A 9854-nucleotide genomic window follows, 5' to 3' on the forward strand; every position below is an offset into this window, starting at 1 on the left:
TAGTAACTGCAATTAAGAATAGGAAATTGGATCAAATGTTTGTAACATGTCTTCTTCCTAAGATTAAGGGTGGTGGTATTTGATCAATACTGCTGGGGAGCCATGATGTTATATACTGTTTTGTTTTTATATCCCCGAAACAGCGTTTCATGGTAAACAACTGATGATCCCTTGAAAAATAAATTATTGGTACTATAGTAAATTCGAGAGCGAGTTGATGCAGTGATTGCAGGTGATTAAATAACTTACTGACTAGACGGTTTTCTAACGAATGATAAAAATATTTTTTGTATAGTTTTAAAGGTTAAAATCTCCAAAGACTATATATATATATATATATATATATATATATATATATATATATATATATATATATATATATATATATATATATATATATATATATATATATATATATATATAGTATACGGCGTAATCACGGCATAGATATACGGCATAATCACGTTGACACACCGGTTTTCGCCAGATCACCGAAGTTAAGCAACGTTGAGCCTGATTTGTACGAGATGGGTGACCATTTGGGAATTCTAGGCGCTGTATGTGCTCTCCGCTCATCTCAGCATTGTTTCCAGTCGTCCTGTATCACCACTTGCCACTGGTATTCAACAATGTTGACTCAGGGGAGGCGTGGTTGAAGATTGCGTAACTCTTGCCACACAAATTTCACGCGTAGGCACCTTTACAGTGGGTATCCATAGTCTGTCAGGGCTGAAGGAAACCACGTTGTATATATAGCTAATTGGCATAGAAAGAATCAGTAATAAATAAGTAATATTGACTTAAAACTAAGACTAAACAAAATTAATTAATGCAAATATGGATATACTTTAATAATATTTTAAAATATTATTATATACATGCATATACGTATACGCGTATGAGTATATGTTTGTGTGTATGTCTTTATCTATGTGTGTGTGCGTACAAACACATATCTGTAGATTCATTTTGCAGATCTCATTTCCTGCTAATTATTATTATTATTATTATTATTATTATTATTATTATTATTATTATTATTATTTCACTTAATAATTAAATTAATCACTAAGCCGAATTTGTTCTTAAACTATAATTAATAGTTATCAGTTTTAACATTGCCTTATCTGAATGATCTTTTTTAGTTAGCATAAAAATTAAAAATCATAAAACAAAATAAACAAATAAATAGGTAACATTGGCTATGTAAATAAAAAAAAAATAAATCGGGAAAATAAAATTTAAATAAATAACTCATAGTAATTCGCAGTCAATTTTAAATATATAAATAAATTCATTCTTGCTACCTTTGAGGTATTTTCTGTTCCTCTGTTCATACTTGCAATACAAAGATTTGCAACGTCTGCCATTTGAGAGGATTTTCTTCTAAATATGAAACACTGTCACACGCAGCAAATCGCTATGTAGAAGTTGAAGCTTTCAAGTAAGTCAAGTAAGTCTTATTATTAAATATATATATATAAGTAAATTTTTGGTACAGCAAAAAGGAAGGAGAAATTTCAGAGGAAACATAATTTAATCTAAATACCAAAAAACAAGAAATGGGCAGGTGAAATTATTAAAATTTTCCTTAAGGCCTTATCGTCTGACCCTCTAAGAGGAAACGTCAGAATGATAAATTAAAAACTAAGAAAACGAATGAGGGAAGAAGGGAATTTTGGTTTCAGTTGGAAGAACAGTGGAAAAAAAAATCTCACTGTTCAGGTGGTTTTAAATCAATGAATATCTCCAACTGATGTTTCAGAATCTTTTGTCTACACAGGCTAGGTCGAGAGTTGTTAATAACTAACGCCTCAATGATATTGAGATGATAGTTCGACCTAGCACTGTATAAAACAGAAAACCACCCATCGGAATATTGATCGGCACACCTATTTATACTCAACAGGTGATTGCCAATGGCGGACTCATGAGCTTGGGAGTGCCCGGATGTTCTCGAAACCTGGTGTAGTCGAATATCCCGAGGGATATGTTGGGATATTCTCATTTCTAATCTTTGGAATCAATATTCCGATGGGTGGTTTTCTGTTTTATACAGTGCTAGGTCGAACTATCATCTCAATATCATTGAGGCGTTAGTTATTAACAACTCTCGACCTAGCCTGTGTAGACAAAAGATTCTGAAACATCAGTTGGAGATATTCATTGATTTAAAACCACCTGAACAGTGAGATTTTTTTTTCCACTGTTCTTCCAACTGAAACCAAAATTCCCTTCTTCCCTCATTCGTTTTCTTAGTTTTTAATTTATCATTCTGACGTTTCCTCTTAGAGGGTCAGACGATAAGGCCTTAAGGAAAATTTATATATATATATATATATATATATATATATATATATTATATTACAAAACTTAAATCGTTATGCTCGGGAGTTAAAACCGTCATTCCGGATCCGCTTTACGATGCGCATGCGTAAATAAAAAAAACATAAAAGCTTTTTTAATAACAATTTACGGGATCACCGTTTTCTTATTTTGTTTATTTTAAATAGATTTATACATTTTATTTTTCTACATTTTTAACAAAAACAAAAGGAATATAAATAAAAAATAAACCGAAAAAGTATTTAAAAATGAATTTGTGGGTGTTATGAAAAGGGACAGACCCTAGTAAGTAAGATAGCAAAACTAGATGAGTTGAAAAAAATATTTGAAAAAGGTTAGAATCGAACCCAGTAAGAAAAGAAAAAAAAAACCCAAAAACAAAAAACAAAACAAAAATAAACTACTTTAGCAATTTACAAAAATAAAATAAAATATTTGGTATTTTATACGATCTAACCCAGCGCAGTTAATCCCTGAAAAAAATCAAAATCTTTTTTTTTCCTTAGGCTAATATGTTTTAACGGCCTTTAAAGAAAATATAAACGAGGTATTTTTTAAATAATACAAATGTAAGATTTTAGAGTGAATGATCACTTTTCTATAAAAAATTACCGGAAGATGAGCAACCACTTCTTGACCACGTGGCGATATACGAGACATGTAATCGTTAGCAGTTTTCAAGTTTCTGGGTAGCGGAAGGGACAGAAAGAGGGGTGGGGTGGAGGAATCATGAGTTCGAAACATTTTTAAAATATGTAGAAACACTTAAAAACGTATGTTTGGAGGAAATATTTCATTTTTGTTTTAAAGATTAGCTTTGAAAACGTTTCACCGTAAAACTTACTCAGTTATTTTTTCCTGATATTTTTAGGGCTGTTTACACACACGCGCGCACACACACACACACACACACACACACACACAACATAGTGGACCAGTATAATGCACCATCCCTCCTTATATTTCTTTTCTTTTCCTTTTTTCCTTTATTTTCGACGGATTACGCCCCTCTTATACAAAGGATTTGTTAAGACCTTCATTATCCAATGCATGCCATTTGATCACACCAAATAGTCGTGAAGGGTCAAAAAGGATAGAAAAGGGCCAGGAGAGAAAGTTCTTACCAGATTTCTACTGAATAAGTGCGAATAGGAGTGTGAAGGTCAATGTTTGGTGCCAGCAAGGAATCAATAGTAAACGGTTATTGCGATAACTTATATTCATTTGCAAATGTTATCGAAACAGATGGCGACAAAGGCAAATCTAGGGAGACTTCTTTATGATGGCCTTTATGATGATGATGATGATGATGAACAACAACAACAACAACAACAACAACAACAACAACAATAATAATAATAATAATAATAATAATAATAATATACAAAGTTAAAGAAATATGTAATTATAACAGATACCTTGAATATACATCCAGGATCGAATGTTAGCGGATAATGAAAATAACAATACGAACAATTACGAAAATTGATATAATTAGCATTTGTTTCCCTCGGGCTTTTTTTCCTATAAAGTTTAATCACATAAAATACATGCAAAAGTTTTCCGCGGTATTAAGATTGGTTACGTTTGAAAAATCTATTTTACTTGTATTACATGTCTGGTATTCTGCACAACTACTTGTCCAGCACTCCCTCACTCATTCACCCTAACTGACACTTTTAAATGAAATGAAATGACAGCTCAAGCAAAAGTTACGTTTAAACCAGGACCAAACTCAAAGAAAACCAGCCTGCCTCCTCCTTTGAGGCTTGCATTTACAAATATCCGCGGGCTTAGAACTAACTTAGATGATGTTGAGTCATTTCTCCTTGTAAACACCCCGGATATCTTAGCATTAAGTGAAACTAACCTTCACTACTCCATTCCCTCTAACCACTGCCTGGTTATCTCCCACTCTACCGTAAGGACTCGGACAGACACATGCATGGGCTTGGAGTCTATATTCGTAACACCCTCCCCCTGACTAGTGAAATAAAACATGAATCAGACGACCAGGCCTTTATGTGCTTTAGACTAAATATGCAACACAATATTAGCTACTCGTATTTTCTCTACCGCTCTCCCTCAACCCAAGACTGTACCCTAATAAACAAAGTCTCAGACAGTATAGATATAGCACTCTCCCTCGATACTAGCGCACAAATACATGTATTTGGTGACTTCAATGTCAACCACAGTAACTGGCTAGGATTCTCTAATTACACAGACGTAGCTGGTAGCACAACACATATCTTCTCAACATCCCATTCCCTATCTCAGATGGTTACATTTCCGACATGTTTCCCAGACCAGCAAGATCAACATGCTTCACTCCTAGATCTCTTTCTGACAACGGTTCCCGATGACTGTACAACAAATGCCCACAGACCACTCGGGAATGCTGATCACGCTGTGATAATGGTAGAAATCAGCCTAAATTCTCGCCCTAAAACTGAAGACCCACTACTCAAAACAACGAGGTCTTACAAAAAGGCTGATTGGGAAGCCATCAGGGAACTCACCAGAGATGTCCCATGACAAAATATCTTTACTCTTCCAGCAGAACAGTGTGCAAATGAGACCACTGAATGGTTCAAAACTGCAATTGAAGCACATGTTCCCGCACAAAAATTCTATAGCAAGCCCCTCTCTCCCCAATGGTTTATTTCTGCCTGTGCAGCTACCGTTTGTCAAAGGCATCATGCGTTCCGCAGATTCAACCGACATAAGTCCAGCTCAAATAAACAAAAGTATATAGAAGCTATAAATAATTGTAAGAGAGTGATAGAGACAGCTAAGACAGATTACTCTGAAGCCACCAGAAATTAGGAACCCGGGATTTTTGGAAAATCTACAACAGCGTAGTAAATATAACCCTAACCCTAATCCCCCACTATCAAACAATCATGAGGTTTCATGCACGGCAACTGACAAGGCTAATCTGCTTGCCAGTCGGTTTGCCTCAAACTCCACACTGAACTCGGTACACCACTTCCTCCCTGATTTTCCTATGCGAACAGACGCCACACTAGACGATTTGAAAATCACCCCTTCTCAGGTAAATGCTATTATAAAAAAACCTAGACACCTCAAAAGCATGTGGACCAGACCTCATCCCGGCTGTGCTATTAAAAAAATGCTCTGCCGAGGTTGTCCAGTTCTCTCCAAACTTTACAATAAATGCCTCAACGAATCTTGCTTTCCCGACTGCTGGAAAACCGCCCCTGTGGTACCAGTCTTTAAGAATTCTGGTGGAAGAACTGACCCACTAAATTATCGCCCCATTAGCCTCCTCCCGCTTTTCGCCAAAATATTTGAGTCCATAGTTAATCAAGTCCTAGTCCAGCACCTAACAGCTGCTAAACTCCTGACTGACAAACAATATGGATTCAGGCAAGCCCGTTCAACAGCAGATATCTTAACTGTAGTTTCTGAACGTATATACCGTTCATTGGACAAAACAGGGGAGGGTAGAGTGGTAGCCCTGGATATATCTAAGGCTTTTGACAGGGTATGACACAATGGTCTTCTAAGGAAAATTAGATCATATGGGATCACTGGAAGAATTCATAATGTAATTAAATCCTTCGTTAAAAAGAGAAAAATCCCAGTTGTCCTCGACGGTCGTACATCTAAACAATATGACATAAATGCGGGAGTACCTCAGCGGTCTATCCTTGGACTTCTATTATTCCTGATATTCATAAATGACCTCCCTGATAAAATTGTTTCGGAGATGGGTATATTTGCCGATGACACCACTCTCTATAACAGATATGAGGGGAAAACAAATGAACACATATCTAAGGAAATGGCAGAAACACTAGAGGATGATCTCCAATCTGTAGTGGAATGGGGACAAAAATGGATGGTCACATTCAATGCTGCTAAGACTAAGCTTGTTTCCTTCAATAACTACAAGAAACCTTCTCTACCACCAATAGCAATGGCCAAGAACACATTGCCTAAAAGTACTTCTTTTAAACTCCTCGGCCTAACGTCTACATGGAATATAAACTGGAATGGATACATTGAGAGTACTGCCAAGGGATGACTGGAAGGAATGTTGGCTCCCTCTACCGTGCTAGAAAGCTACTTACGCCTGACAGTATCCTGTACATCTATAAGGCCACCATTCGCCCATGTATGGAGTACTGTTATCATATCTGGGCTGGTGCATCTGCTGCTTGCCTCTCGCTCCTGGACAGGGTTCAAAAGAGAGTCGCCAACCTGATAGGTCCTGAACTGTCATCTAGGCTTCAGCCTCTGTCCCATCGACGAGATGTTGCATCCCTCTGCCTGTTCTACAAATACTTTAATGGTGAATGCTCTGACGAACTGCAAACACTTGTACCTCCCCGACGTAATTACCCCCGACAAACCCGACAAGCTACTAAGTCTCATCCCTTTACAGTAGAGATCCCTAGATGCAAGAAAGCCTTTTACTCCAATAGTTTCTTCCTCAGAACTGCAGGTCTTTGGAACTCCCTTCCGGATTCTGCTTTCCCAACTGTACTGATATGCAGAAGTTCAAGTGTTATGTGAACAAACATCTTTCTACTCATCTCCCTTCATAATGCCCCTGCTAATCAAGTCCCTGATAGAAGCCCCCTGCTTCAAAGTGGCACTGTGCCTTGTTTGGGGTGAAAATTAAATAAAAAAAAGAAAAATTCCTCTAATGAACTGTAAATATTTTTTTCCTCGCAAATCACTCATCGTTTACAAAGTTTATGCCTATTAATTTTGTTCTCTATCACTCTATACAGTGTGAACATTGTCATTGTTTTAAGCAGTTATTGTCTATCTGGTGCATGCCTCTTCGTCTCTCTACACCCCCTCTTTTTATCGGTAAACGTAATTAAACTAACTACAAAGAAAATTTTGGAATATTCAATGTTGTTTATGGAAATCGCTTCAGACAAGGCAGGAATCCACTGGATGTACAGAACTAAAAATACGGTAAAATCTTGCTAACTATAAGTGTAAGATGGAACAGATTGTGATTCAGATAACAGCAATGCTTCTCTCTTTGCCAGAAACATCGCTCATGGAATGCGAGTACTTGACAAAATAATGGAAGCGAGAGTTTTACCCAAGTAAACCAAAGATCTACTGTCCATTCTCCAATTATAAACAACAAAGAACAATATTACTACAGGCAGAATAGCTTTCCAAACATTTTAATTTCAACGAGGAAATTCTTGAAAGGAAGTATGATTCTTTTTCATGCATACTATTAACTCCTCATTCAGGAGGAAGGACTGCATTATCACCTGTCCCATGAAGTGCTTCTAGTTTTGTACTCTTTAACAGTATGCTGGGTTTCTCCACATTAAGCAGATATTGTTTTACATCTTGCTGTCGTAACATGGATATAAATGTATTTTATCGGGGTTTCTTTTTATACAGCCGGAAAATTCTTATACTAAGGATTGATACACAAGAGACCCGCCTTTTGTCTGTTCAGTTTAATAGGAGAAGGCTATCACTCCAAGATTTACATCCTTTTCGGGATCAGAGCAAGTGTATTTTTAATGGTATTTCCCCAAAGTAAACAGTCTATTCTAAATAGAATATATGAGTTAGAATAAAAAAATAATTAATAAAGAAAAAAATTTCTCAACATCAATTTTGAGTTATATTAAGTATTACATTTTTGAAAAGAATCAGTTCGTAATTGATAATGTCTGTTTAATAAAATGCGAAAATAATAGAACCTGTATTTAAGCAAACACAGTGAGTAATATGGCCGATTCATATATCTTTTAGACGTAACCATTTCGGAAAGGGTGGAACCTAAACCGTATCATAGTCCAAAAAATGGAAATCGACAAAAATGTTCAATTACTGCTATATTTATCGCGTTTAACGACCCGACAGCTTCTATTCAACTAGTGAATATATGAAAATCTTAAGCAAATAAGTAGAACAAGTGATAAGAAATAAACAGTAAATATTTCGTATTTATTCATGACACTTGTTTCCGATAAAGTAGGACGAAACATTAGCTCTGGACAACACTTATTTTTATCACTTATTTTTGCTACATCTTGTCAAGTTTGATCCAAATTTTTTTGTCAAAGTACACACACACACACACACACACACACACACACATATATATATGCATATGTATATATATATACTATGAGAATATATAAATATATATATATTATATAAATATATATGCATATATATATATATATATATATATATATATATATATATATATATATATATATAACCTTGCAACCTCTATCTCACAGAAGAGATGTTGCGAGTTTGTCTCTGATGTATCGTTATTTTCATGGAAAGTGTTCGACTGAGCTTCAATCTATGGTCCCCCCTCGCCAAACTTTCACAAGAAACACTCGTCTAGCTGTAAACACTATCAATAATTTCCCCCACTCTTTATCTGTGCCTAAACCTAAACGTAGATTCCATGAACAAAGCTTCTTTCTTAGAACTGCACGCCTGTGGAATTGTCTTCCGTTTTCCTGCTTTCCGGCTGACTACAATATGGTTGTGTTCAAGTCTAAAGTAAATAAGTTCTTGATGAGCCGTTCCATATAAGCTATCAAATTTACCAAATTTTCATTACTAATGATTACTATATTGACCAATTTCTACTGTACACTCTTTAACCCTTATCCTTGAGTGGCCTCTGGGCCTTGATAATGTGGTGATGCCTATGTAATATATATATATATATATATATATATGTATATATATAACAGAAGTCCGAAGAATACAAATAATATTAATGATTTATTATATTTATTTTTCAAATGAGTAGTTTCAATATCGTATATATATATATATATATATATATATATATATATATATATATATATATATATATATATATATATATATATATATATATATATATATATCAGGCTGTTCTGGAGCACACGGGCAAAGATTTACCTGCGATGGAGAGCAGTGTGACCCCTCCGATAGTTAGGGCAGACTTACTTTCTCCTCTTGTTTTTGTAGACGGCAACCATGACTGCGTCACAGAGATCCCATGGGAGTTCTCCCTGTTCCCGACAACAAACAAGGAGCTCATGGAGACTGCTGTGCAACGCGTGACCTCCATATGTCCAGATCTCTTGTGAGAGCCGTCTAATCCTCCCGCCTTTCCAATCCTCAACTGTTTTATCGCCCCTAGTGAGTTCTTCCATGGTGGGAGGTCCCTCCAATTTACATTTGGCTGGCAGCTGAGGGATGCAGAAAATTCCTTAATGACCCGATCAGCTATGAAGAGGACCTAGAAGAGATCAGACCAACGGTTCAGGATGGACGCTTGATCCGTGAGGAGCGTCTGGCTGTTTGCACTATGGAGAAGCCTCTGGAAATGGTGCGTGGGTCATGCACTGTCATGAAGGCTTCATAAAAGCATCTGTAGTCACCAGTGTCTGCGTACTGATGAGTTCTTATTGTAAGCGTGAACCAACACTTGTTCTTTATCACTCTAAGCTTGGTCTAGAGGTTGCAGATTAGCC

General features: G+C 36.1%; 1 pseudogene; it reads left to right on the top strand.

The window, feature by feature from the left end:
* Positions 1-447: 447 nt before the first annotated feature.
* On the top strand, positions 448-564 carry LOC145256546 (5S ribosomal RNA; annotated as a pseudogene).
* Positions 565-9854: the final 9290 nt, after the last annotated feature.

The sequence above is a fragment of the Euprymna scolopes genome, chromosome 32 (assembly GCF_053919585.1).
Source record: "Euprymna scolopes isolate OS-2025 chromosome 32, ASM5391958v1, whole genome shotgun sequence".
In the NCBI taxonomy this organism is placed as follows: Eukaryota; Metazoa; Mollusca; class Cephalopoda; order Sepiida; family Sepiolidae; genus Euprymna; species Euprymna scolopes.